Source organism: Triticum dicoccoides, chromosome 3A, assembly GCF_002162155.2.
Source record: "Triticum dicoccoides isolate Atlit2015 ecotype Zavitan chromosome 3A, WEW_v2.0, whole genome shotgun sequence".
In the NCBI taxonomy this organism is placed as follows: domain Eukaryota; kingdom Viridiplantae; phylum Streptophyta; class Magnoliopsida; order Poales; family Poaceae; genus Triticum; species Triticum dicoccoides.
The window spans coordinates 14,560,782-14,573,585 of record NC_041384.1 but is presented as its reverse complement, the minus strand read 5'-3'; the positions used below and the strand labels follow the sequence as shown (position 1 = coordinate 14,573,585).

At 42.5% G+C, this 12,804-nt stretch overlaps 1 non-coding gene across 1 annotated transcript; it reads left to right on the top strand.

Annotated features, from left to right (window-relative positions):
• Positions 1–2,479: 2,479 nt before the first annotated feature.
• On the top strand, positions 2,480–2,563 carry TRNAL-CAA. The gene has a single exon. It is a non-coding gene; the product is annotated as a tRNA-Leu (tRNA).
• The last annotated feature ends 10,241 nt before the right edge of the window (positions 2,564–12,804 follow it).

Sequence of the window (12,804 nt, the reverse complement as noted above, 5' to 3'; positions counted from 1 at the left end):
ATATATATATATATATATATATATATATATATATATATATATATATATATATATATATATATATAGGCGGAAGAAATACGTCAGGGGAGCCACGAGGGGCCCACGAGGGTGGAGGGCGCGCCCCCCTACCTCGTGGCTTCCTTGTTGCTTCCCTTACGTGGACTCCAAGTCTCCGGGGTTGCTTTTCTTCCAAAAATAACTTCTCCAGAAGGTTTCATTCTGTTTGGACTCCGTTTGATATTCCTTTTCTTCAAAACACTGAAACAAGGGAAAAAACAGGAACTGGCACTTGGCTCTGGGTCAATAGGTCAGTCCCAAAAATAATATAAAATTGGATAATAAAGCCCATTAATGTCCAAAACAGTAGATAATATAGCATGGAGCAATCAAAAATTATAGATACGTTGGAGACGTATCAGACCCCGAAAGGATCTTTGTGGCAACCAGGCTTATGTGGCAACGATGATGATGGGAGCGATGTCGGCGACGCGGCAATGGTTGCGGTAGTCGGCTCTTCTCCAGCGTGTTTGCGGTTTTGCCTCGGTTTGTTTGTTGTTGTGGAGTTGAAGCTGCGGCGGCGGGGCCCTGTGGTATACGATGACTGGTTACAAGTTGCCTGTTCGGTGATTTTCCGTGGCACCAGCTGTCGCATGGTTTTGTTCTTCTGAGTTCTCCGTCTGAGTCGGAGTTGCGTTGTGTGGGTGCAGGTCGACATGTTGTCGATTAGGGTGGGCTCTGTCCTGTGTGTCTGTCTCTGGGAGTGGGCTTGGCCCTTGTTCCGGTTTTTGCCCGATTTTCCGTGATTAACCGGGCAATTCTCCTCTGCTTAATTAATAGATGAGGCAATCTTTGCCTCCGTTTCGAAAAAAGTTCTTGTCCTCTTACGATGGTGTGGGTTTCAAACCCCACTTCTGACAATTCTTTAGTCACCTTTTGCTCTCCAGAGGAGAAAGTCTGATCAGTCCTCAATCCATTTTTGCAACAAGATCCTAGAGATTAACCATTTCTATATATTGCTTTGGCACTGTCATATTAAAGGCGGTAATGTTTTCAAATACTTTTGGTCGCGGGAGAGCCAAATTGTCCAGTATGTTGCTGTAGCAATCAGCTCCCAAGCATGTTGCAAGTAACTAATCTTTTTTTTCTCTTATAGTGTCGTCAAGTCCAGGAAATTCAGATTCGCTGCTTCCGGCCTCAGTCTCTAGAATCCACATGGAAAATAATAAGTAGTCTACTGACATTCCAGTAGAAATACTAACCCATCGATCACTTCTAGACCCGTCCATCTGACATAATGCCACAACTTTCATTCAGCCTTAAGGAGATCAATGGTTCTACCCATGTTCCTGAAGCCTCCTGTTCCCACATGTTTTTTCAACTCTCCTGCTCTCCCTTTAAAATGATATACTAAGCAAGGTGCTACCCAACAAGCTTTTGTTTTAGGGGAAGGCGCTACCCAGCATACAAGTTAAAACAAATGTAAGATGATATCTACTCTAGTGAAGTTGGAGCAGTATATATAAGGGCGAACCACTTAGCTTTGAAGGTGACCAGTGTTACGCATCAACCAGTTCACCTACCAATGCTACGCACTAACAAGTTCACCTTCAAAGCTACCTATTTTGCCTTAAAAGACAGAGCTAACGCGATGTTGAGCGAAAAGGTTGGCCAACTTATAAAATTGTAGTCGTCTGCATTTCTATTTCAGCAGTCGTGGTGCCTCCTCAAGTCTTCACTCTTTCAACATGTCATTCGGGTCTTCTCGGTATTAGGGATTTTAGATACATGTACAAAGTTAAAAAAGGAATTTCATATACAGAGTATTGTCTAGCGAAAAGCGCACAGAAAACTCATAATCACAATCCCTTTTCTTTTCCTATAAACGTGATGCTAATTACAACCAGCGTATGACAAGCGTGGGTTATGTGAACCGCACACAGCAATAGCACAGAAAATCGTGTTAATGGCTGTTGAAAACCAGAGGAGCTCCAGCATCTCTCACTCTCGTAGAAATTAGGCAGCTCCGGAGCCTTCTTCATTCTCGCAGTTGACCACGGTGCTACTAGGAGATTCGGCACTGGTAACGGCAGGTGATCCACCATCCGTCTGCTCATTCACGGCAAGGACCCTGGTGAGAACAATCAATTTAAACAACAGAATAATGTTTTGGTATATAACGCACAAATATGATTTCTACCATTCCATGTCGCAGGTTCAGCATGCTCTTCCAACAGATTGTACTGCAAAAACCGATTCTCCCTTGTATGATGTAAGGTCTCGCTCAAGGATTTCAACAAATATCTTCTTACCTGTTCACAAGAGAAAAAATAATAACATAATTTTCAAGTGATGGATGATGGCCACGGGCCTATGGTAGTGATAGAACTTGCTCTCCCTAGAGACAGCCCGAAAACTTCCAAACGAAAAACCGATTTCACTAAATATTAAATACTGCTAATACTTCCAAATAATCAATGAAGTCAGGATGGCCGAGTGGTCTAAGGCGCCAGACTCAAGTTCTGGTCCTCTTACGAGGGCGTGGGTTCAAACCCCACTTCTGACATTTCTTTTTTGTCACACCTCCTCTGGCTTTGCTCTGCGAGCCAAGAGATTAACCATTTTTATACATTGTTTTGGCACTGTCATAGTAGCTAGGGATTAACCAATCTCGCTTTTGTACACATCAAAGCTGTCAGCCGTATCAGCAATATCATATCACGACGATATTTAAACAGACTATTGTGGACATGAAGAAAAAGTTGGCTACACTCCATTGTTTAAACAGACACGAGTTACCAACCGACTTACAAGACTGAAAATATCTGCATTTCTATTTCCGCTGCTCTGCCTCCTCAAGTATTGGCTCATTCAACATGATTTCAGTTTGTGTCCTTTCAGAATCCACGTGGAAAACAAGACACGATCATATATGCTTGTCACTCTAATCAGTGATGTCACAAACAACTATGTCATTTAAGAAAACAAGACACGGTCATATATGCTTGTCACTCTAATCAGTGATATCACAAACAACTATGTCATTTAAGATCTTCTCGGTATTGGGGATTTCAGATACATGTGCAAACAAAAAAAAAACTTCAGATACACAGCATCAACGAGTCAAGGAATTTTAGGTTTCCAGCTTTCTGTCTCGACTTCCGGAATCCACATGATAAACAATACTGAGCCTACTGTCATTCCTGTTGTAACTAAAGTAATTTCAGCATATGCTTCTCTATGTGATGAAGCCCCAACTTGTAGCTTAACTTCATCATGGATAAAGAAGAGACACTGCTCTACACACGTTCCTGAAGCCTCCTATTCCCACGTGTTTTTCAACTCTTCTAATCTCCCCTCGCAAATCATATCTCTTTGTTTATTTGATTGCTGCTACATGATATGCTAAGCTAGGTGCTACCCAACACGTTTGGAGAAGGCACTACCCGACAAGTTAAAACAAAGTGAAACCATGTAAGGTGATATCTACTTTGCTGAAGTTGGAGTGGTATATGCATATATACAGGCCCGTACCGGACACATGTGCAGACTGTTCAACTGCACAGGGCCCCCGGATGAGCAGGGGCCTCAATTTTCTTTATGTGATACTAGTACTCCCTCTGTCTAGGTGAGTAAGTCATATTAGGAGTAGTAGCGCGACCTAGGTGACTGTAGATTGGATGAGAAGGAGCACCAGGATGAGCAAATCTTCCAACCACAGCGTTGTTATAAATGGAAGCAAAATCAGCAATTAATATGTAGTTATTAGGATGCCTTTTCAGCTCTTCAAGCAGGCCCAATCAACGCCCTGCCGTGATGCATGCAGTGGTCGTTCTCGTGCATGCGCATCATCAAAGACAGCATGCAGAATCATTTTACACTTGAGAAGAGGAAAAACGGAAGGGTAAGCACGCTGGCTAACGAGGCAAGGAGAGGATCGAAGAGGAAGTTAATGTTTGACGCCTAAAGGTTTTGAAAAAATCTGATTTTCGTAAGGTGAATTACACACCTAGACGGAGGGAGTACTAATGACTACTTCTATGACTAACTAAGGCATTGACCAATATGCAGTACTCGTTGGAAATTGTATCTTTATTAACTCAACATAAATCTCACGCACGCCTCCTATTCTCTTTCTTTTTCTCTTATCTTCCAGCGACCAACACAAGCGCAGACGGCCAAATCTCTTCCTCTTCCAATATTACAATTGCACCATGGCAGTTCCTGTGGATTATTTCTTCCACGGTTTCTCCAAATTAAATCTGTTATTGCAATGAGTAGGTACTCCATCCTCAATCCACCATCAATTTATTTGGTGTTTTCTTCTCGATCCATCATCTCTCCTATGATTTTTCAAATTCCATTGCTTCTTGCTGCCTATGCTACTTCGATGCATCCACTGGAGTTGGAGGCCAGACCCAAGAGCTTGGCCACCGATTCATCAACAGGAGCAAGCGGAACAGACCGTAAACCAGACTACCAGAGAGACACACCTTATCACCGGTCACCCCATTGTCTCATGTTCCCTAATAATTTGTTTGCAATGCATGGTAAGTTTCTAGCGAATGAACCACTTGATCTCAAGAAGGTGTTGTTGATATGTTTTTAGTGAAACAATCAAATAATATTTTGTAGAAGATTTCTTATGAATAAATAATGAAAGACCACCATGTCGCAAGCGTGGTAAACAACCCAAACTAGATGAAAACTAATGAAAGATTATGTATCAAAGAATGCTAGAAGGATGACATGTTTTGATAACTCTTTCTGATAAATCTAGTTCTTCAAACAATTTCACTACCAACATGATAGAGGTTTTTTATAGTACCCGGGTACTCCTTTCCCGTAGATGGAGTACCAGTCAGATCTAACTGTTGGTTCAAAGGGGTAATTTCGTCCTTTTCTCTTTTTTGAATTCGAACACCTTGCATTCCATGAATTACGATGGACCGACCAAGTCGGCGGTCACTGCATCGGTTACATTGGGGGGGGAGGTTCAAGAGCCAGACATATTGGCTCCCATACATGCCTTGCCTACCCATCGAGGCCAGCTCGTGTGCTGGGACATTACAAGAGCGTGGGCAGTGTGCTATGCTCCACTGGATAAAGCCGAACTGAAGAAGAAATCTCGCCTCCCTGAAAATGGCGCCCAGGCTTGAACGGTCGAAAGCATCGGTGGTGATGGCGCTGGACAGGCCCAAGTAGTCCGTTTCAAAGACGACTCGCCCCATGCCATGAGCTTCAGCCAGTGCTATTGCATGCAATAATGCAAGTGCTTCCGCATGTAGTGCTTCCGTGACATGTCCTAGTGCTCCTGCCGCAGCAAACAGTACTTCGCCCGTGTGATCATGGGAAACGCAACCCCAGCCAGCTTGGTGGTTGCCCAGGGTAAAGGCCCCATCGACGTTTATCTTCACAGTCATTTTCTCTTGCTAATATTGATCGAGTGCACAGTGCTTGCCGCCGCCATCCCCAATCGAGGGCACATGGTGCCAACGTCGACTGCCCATCGCACATCCAGCTTCCTCGTCTTTGCGTGTCACACCGGCCACGATGGATGGAGTTGTTGGCAGCAGATCGTGCACTTGCAGGTTGCGGCGGAGGATGCATCGCAGGCGCTGGTCCTTGGCGACACCATCTCCATCACGTGGTCTCCTCCAGCATCTCCAACGCCATGACTTCTGCGGGCGACCACGAGATCGAGTGATCTTGTTTAATTGGACACCACCTGTGTCGTGCTTGTCGGCGAGGCCCCGTCCGTCCCCATGGCCGGCAGAACTAGCTCACGAAATTAGGGTTTTCAAGTGAGGGTTACAACAGAGCCCATGCGCCCAAACCGTTAATTATCCTATAGATTACAACATTACCCTTGAACTCGAGGTACTCTCTGCCTTTTGACGATGGTACTCCCTGCCACTTCCGCTGGAGTACCCATTACGCTGAGCCATCGGATTAGAACAAATGGACGGATCATATTTACTTCAGGGTACTGTAAAAGTGCTCACATGATATATATCTTCTACTCCGTAGCATTTTATTTTTGAAATTGACAATTGTTATATGAAGGACCTAAATTTTTATTACGCACCGGGCCTCCATTTTCTCGGGTATGGCCTTGTATATATATGTCGTCAACTAATATAAATAGTACACACCTACCAGTTCAATTTGAAAGCCATTAGCCAATTCGCCATAAAAGTTTGAGCTATGGCAAAAAAGTTGTCTACCCTAAGACTACCCACAATGGGAGTAACATAGGTGGTAACATCACACTTATCTAGCCAAAATAGATGACGTGGCATGTAATTAATGAAGAAAGAGAGGCATGGGGTAACATAGCTAGTTAATATAACATCACACATATCAAGAGAAGATGAGTCTATAACCTAATAAATGAAGTGATGCATGACACAACACATATGTTACTATCCACTGTGGAGGTAGTAACATATGCATGTTACTACTCTAAGTTACTCCCCATTGTGACTAGTCTAAGCAGCTTCTACTTAATTTCACGGTTTATACATCCTCAAGTCTTCCTTCTTTCAACATGTTCTCAGTATGCTGCTGTTCAAAATCCACGTGAAAACAAGGCACACACAGAAATATGCTCATTTTATCACTAATCATTACTATCACAAACAGCTATGTTAATATGACCTTCTCAATATTTGGAATATTATATACAGGTTAAAAATTATATACTCCTTAGTATCATCAAGTGAAGCACCCAGATATATAATCCCTTTTTTTCTAATACACATGTTGTTAATTACAACCATGTTATACTGTTTCAAATACCTAATTAACAATGTGTAGATAATTAGATATGTGAACCGAACCGCACACACTAACACCACAGAATCCACATGTTTACAGGATCCACACGGAAGATAAGACACACACAGTTATGCCTACTTTTATCACGAACCAAGTTGTGTCATTACTGTCTTCTTGGTGTTAGGGATTTCGGAGAGGTGTACAAAATAAATAAAAAAGCATGAGGTACTGTCCAGTGAAAAGCACACAGATAACTCATAATCACAATTCCATTTTCCCTATATAAATAGACGTGATGCTAATTACAAGCAGCGTATAACAAGTGTGGATTATGTGAACCGCACAACTCAGAAAATTGTATGAATGGCTGCGGAAAAACATATGGGCTCCAACATCTCTCGCCCTCTTCGAATTGAGGTGGCTCCAAGCCCTTTTGTGTTCTCTCCGTTGGCGGTGCTGCCCATTGGCTATTAGACGACTGTCACCAGTGACGACAGGGTGATCCACCGTCCATATGCTCATTAAAAGCTGGGACTGAGAGTCTCAAAGCGCCGACTGAGCCTGCTGCTGGCTATGGCTCATCTCTTGGGAGAGACATTGGCTGTCGAATGGCTACACTGGCCTCCGGTATCGTGACGTCCGGTGGCTGTGGGGGAACCCAACAGCAATGGACCGAGCTTTCCTCTGCAACTGGTGTCGATGGTAGTACAGGTGCCAGAGCAACAACGGCGTTGCTGCTCGGGAGTAGCACGGAGGAGAACCATAGTAACCCTCGCAAAACAGAAGTGGGTTATCAATGAACTTACGAAACTGAAATATCTGCATTTCTATTTTAGCTGCTTTGCCTCATCAAGTCTTGGTTCAGTAAACATGATTTCAGTATGCCGTTCTTTAGAATCTACATGGAAAACAAGACACACGCATATATGCTTATTTATCACTCTAATCAGTGATGTCACAAAGACCTGTGCTAGGATCTTCTCAGTGTTGGGGATTCCAAATACAAGGGCAATCTAAAAAGATATTTTTGTTACGTGGTATCGTCAAGCGAAGCACACAAATAACTAACCTTTTTTCCTTATAGCATCGTCAAGTCCACGAATATGTTTGAATCCACATGAAAAACAAGACCGATACTCTGATCTACCTGATACAAATACTAGACCCAAGATGGGTCGATCACTTCAAGGGACTAAAGTGATTTCAACATATGTTTCTCTCTTAGATGAAGCCATGACTTTTAGCTTAAGTCCATTCAGTACCAGTAAGAACAACTGCTCTACGCACATTCCTGAAGCCTCATCTTCCCACATTTTTCCAACTCTTCAGCTCTCCCCTCTCAAATCAGTTTCCTTTTGTTTATGTGATTTCCCCTACATTGTATGCTAAGCTATGTGGTATCGAACCAGGTTTTCTTCGTGGAAGGTGCTACCCGACAAGTTAAAATAAAGTGAAACATTGTAGGGTGATATCTACTCTGGTGAAGAGTGAGCGGTATATATAAAGGGGAAGTACTATAAAGACAAGTGAACTTTGGAGCGTGCATTCAATATATATGTCATCAATCAACATAAATTGTACAATCTACTGGTTCACATTGAAAGCTACTAGCAAATTAGCCATAAACGCTCGAGCTACTGTGAAAAAGTTGGCTATGCTAAGCAGTTTCTACTTCACTTCATGGTTTGAACATGCTAAGTTACCAGCAAATGAACAAATTGCCTCATTGAGTCTTCACTCTTTAAACATGTTTCTAGTAATGTCATCGTTCATAATCCACATGGAAAACAAGATACACATAGTCATGCTCATTGTATCAATAATCATTGCCATCGTTAACATGTTTTCAGTACAAATAATTCCATATTCATGGTATTCTCAAGTGAAGGACACATATATCTAATCCTTTTTTCTTATACATTTGCTGCTAATTACAACCGTCGTATACAGTTTTCAATACGTAATTAACAATGCATAGGTACGTGAGCTGCACAAAGCCACGGCCCAGAAAATCATATGACTGGCTAATCAAAACCTGAGCAGCTCCAACTGTCCAACATACTCATCATTGTCAAGATCAAGAAGCTCTAGCCCCTTCTCTGTTCTCACTGTTAGTCGCGTCGTCCATGGTGCCCTTGGCAGCACTGCTACTAGGAGACTCGTCACCGGTGATGGCGGATGATCCTCCGTCCACGGGGCTAGTTTTTTGCCCGTCCCCTAAACCCGTCGGGTTTTCTAAACCCACAGGGAACCTGTCCCCACAAGCAGATAATGAAAATAGTAGCATTTGAAAGAAAAATAGGAGCATATTGCATCAGCAAATATCAGCATGTTTAAGCAACAAACATAGTATATTTCAGCAGCAACAACATAAGATAAATAGTAGGGGGTTTGGTTTTTACTCAAGGGCCTCAACGGTGGGGAGCTCGGCCACTCAGGCGTCGTGGCTTTGGGCTGCTTGAGTCAAGATGGATCAGTGACATGCAAAAAAACGTATTTTGATGGGTATTGTCGGCTTTCGGGTTCGGGTACTACTAAAATGGGTTTAAACCCGCGAAACATGCCGGGTTTTATATTGTACCCACCAGCAGCCCCACGGGAATAGAAAGACGTCCATCCCCGTCCCCTAATAGGGTAAAAACCCGCTGGGACGCGGTTTTTGGAGCCCCATTGCCATCTTGAGATGCTCTTAAGCAGTGCCACAGAGGAGCAGGAATGATTAGGGTGAGAGAGAGAGAAAGAGATGGAATTGCTACGTCCCACAATCCATTTGGAAAGCAAGAGAGGGACACTAAGCAGTGCAGTTTCAACATCCATCTTCTAGCTAGGAAGATGCAGCAAAACTTCTTGTCCAAACTTCACTCATCCACAGAAAAAATCGAAGCTTTATCCAAAAAAAAGGAAAACAATCCCATGGTCTTTTCGTCTCCTATTCCCACTTGAGGTTTTCAACTCTTTGATTCTTCTCTCCCATTTTTTTTCCTTTGTTTATGTGAGTTTCCCTACATGATGTACTAAGCTAGGTGCTAGTGCCACCCGGTCACCCCGCTCTTGTTGTGATTTTGGTCAAGCTATGTATTCCAGAATAACTTGATCCAAGACCAATACTTAACTCATCTCTATTCCCGATGCCTCCCATTTCTGTGTGTTTGTTACATATCTTTGGCTCTTCTGTCATATGTTCTCTCCAATGTTTGTGTGCTATCACACACTAAAACTAAATGGAGGTATAGGGTGTGCTATCTACACAGCGATGACAAGGTGAGATATATATGTATATATATATGTATATATATATATATATGTGTGTGTGTGTGTGTGTGTGTGTGTGTATATATATATATATATATATATATATATATATATATATATATAAGGGGAAAATCATTGTCCTACAAGGTTGGTGGAGCATTTATGTACTCTCATGTGATGAAGGTCCATGGGTGGCAACTGGTACATTGTTATAAGTTCTATACATCAACTGTTTCTCCCAAAAGCTCAAATTGGCAAGAACGGTTGTACAACTAGGAAGTTTCCGCTTTGTTATGTGTTATTACTTATAAATAGATGCATGAGAAGAGATTAACCAAGCTCAGTTTGTGGGAAATTATATAGGAATCATAAATATATCAGTGTTTATTGGTCTGACCAAGATGAGAGCATATACAGTGGTACAAACTTGGATGGCCTAGAGACTTGCGATACAAAGAGATGTTTTATCTCTAGAACATTGTAACCTATATCTAATTCATAACCTCCAATGTGCACACGTTTTTTTTTTGTGACATAGCGTACGTGCACTAGTAGTAAATCAATACAGTTGATTGAGAGAAGCAAGAGTGTCAGAAACAAGCTACTAGTGACTAGTTCACTTAATTAGACATGAATCCAAAGTACAAGTCAAATTACACACGCGCGCTCTCGCACGCGCACACGAACACAACTCAACGAGGAAGACGGATAGTTGAATATAGGGTACGTCGCTGACAATCCCCTTCCCTTAAATTTGGCTTGCCCTCAAGCCGATGTGAACCACCAAGATCCCAAGTCACTTGAATACAAGGCCCAAGGCAAACGTCATCCACGCCGTCAAGAATTAATGTCTCCTCGCCAAGCTGAAGCAAGGCAATCACTCGGGTCCCATTGTAGTTGTAGCATTTTGATTTTAGCGGTGGGTCTTCAATCACCAACAAAAAGGGTTCAAGAAGGTAGTTGATGAGTAGTGTGAATGAGTCACTCAGTGGTGTTGTTTTTGTCTAGGAAGAGGGTGGTCTTTCTCTTTTAAGCTCACAACCATATGTAATTTACTCTAACAATTGCAAACCTACCACTGATCCAATGGCTCATTAGCACTCAGTGGCAGTCCTTGCTTCTCACATGGTACTGGATAATTCCAAGAGTTCATATCTTCTGAAAGTAAGCCTGCCTTATGAATCATTGTGAAGTGTGGCCATACTATCATAACTACAAGGAGCTCAGGCTATGTTTGTGACTCCAAAATTTCATTCCGACAAGACACCATCTCTTATCTTGGTCAAGCGCTGCTATAGTGCAAGAAGACTTCTCATATTCAGACTCCCAAAAATAGCAAAGAAAATGTTAAAAGATAATATCACTAAACATTTTTCTTTTGCAAAGGGCGCAAAACTCATCTCTTTCTCATGAAAAATTTACATACATGCAAAGTAGATGAATATATGTAAGTAAATATTTTACATGGAATAACATCAGCACAATAATATGTTTCAACAGAAGCATTTGCTCCCAGGTGCAGCTTGTAGTATCTGTCAACACACCTCGATATTATTGTGCTCAAGGCATCAAGCTATGTCCTCTCGCAGGACTACTATAGAGAAGACTAAGAATGGTTTAGGTGGTATTGTTGCGAGGTATCGCGTGAGCCCAGTGGTTTGACACTCTATGGTTGCAGATGTTTTGGCTTCTTATTAGCCAGTGGGATACATAGTATTCTGGGCAATCCTACCACACAGCCAATCCCGAGCACTACCTAAAAGAGCATTAGAAATAAAGTGAACTAAAAGGCAACCAATGTCTTGAGTAATTTCATCTTATCTATGTTCAACCATTTTGATGTCACCCCACAAGTTCAATTTCTTAGTGTTTTACAGCAACCATACATGCCTACAGTCGATCGGATGACCGCGGCGCTCCCGTGTCATCCCCCCCCCCCCCCTTTGGGGGCATCATTCTTAGAGGTGTGCATTAGCATTTTATGACATGCATTAACATTTTGTTAATTAAATAAATCTTTGGTCAAAATTTGACATAAAATACAAAGAGGACCAATAAATCAGGATAAAGATAGTAATTAATAAAATGGTTGCATGCATTGCCCCTTGCGGAGGCCCGTGGTCGTCCTCCTTTAAAAACAAATACATGCCTACCTAATTTGTTACTCAAGGGCCTATTCATGTATCAACTTCTCAACATTTTCCTTCAACGGGGGTAGCTTCTATTCAGGATATGGGAGCATATGCCTTGGATCTAAGCAATAATACACAGGAACAACACATGGAGAAAATAAGAATGCTTTATTGAGAGCGGCGTTACTGAGAGCAGTGGCATCTGAATATGTTATCTGGGTCGTAGGTACATGTCTAGGGATCTGGTCCAGCGGGCTACGGTGACAAGCCGAGCCGTGGCTCGCCTCCGTCACAAAAAGTTGTGCGTGGGATCAGAATACTATGTTCATCGTCAACTGCATACACAACGCAATGTTGACCGGTGGACGAAGTGTGGGGAAGCCTTTCTCCCCTTCCCCCCAACCTCGGAAAAAAATTTATACATGAGACTAGGTCTCATAGTTAGCAGGTGAGACCTGTCCTGATAAATGACACGTGGCATTCACAAATCACAAAGCATCTAATCTCTCTTCCCCCTGATTTTAAGTGGGGGGTGAGGGATGCTTTGTGATTTGTGAATGCCACGTGTCATTCATCAGGATGGGTCTCGCGTGAGACCTGGTCTCATAGAATTCTTTTCCCCCCAACCTCCCTATCTTGACGG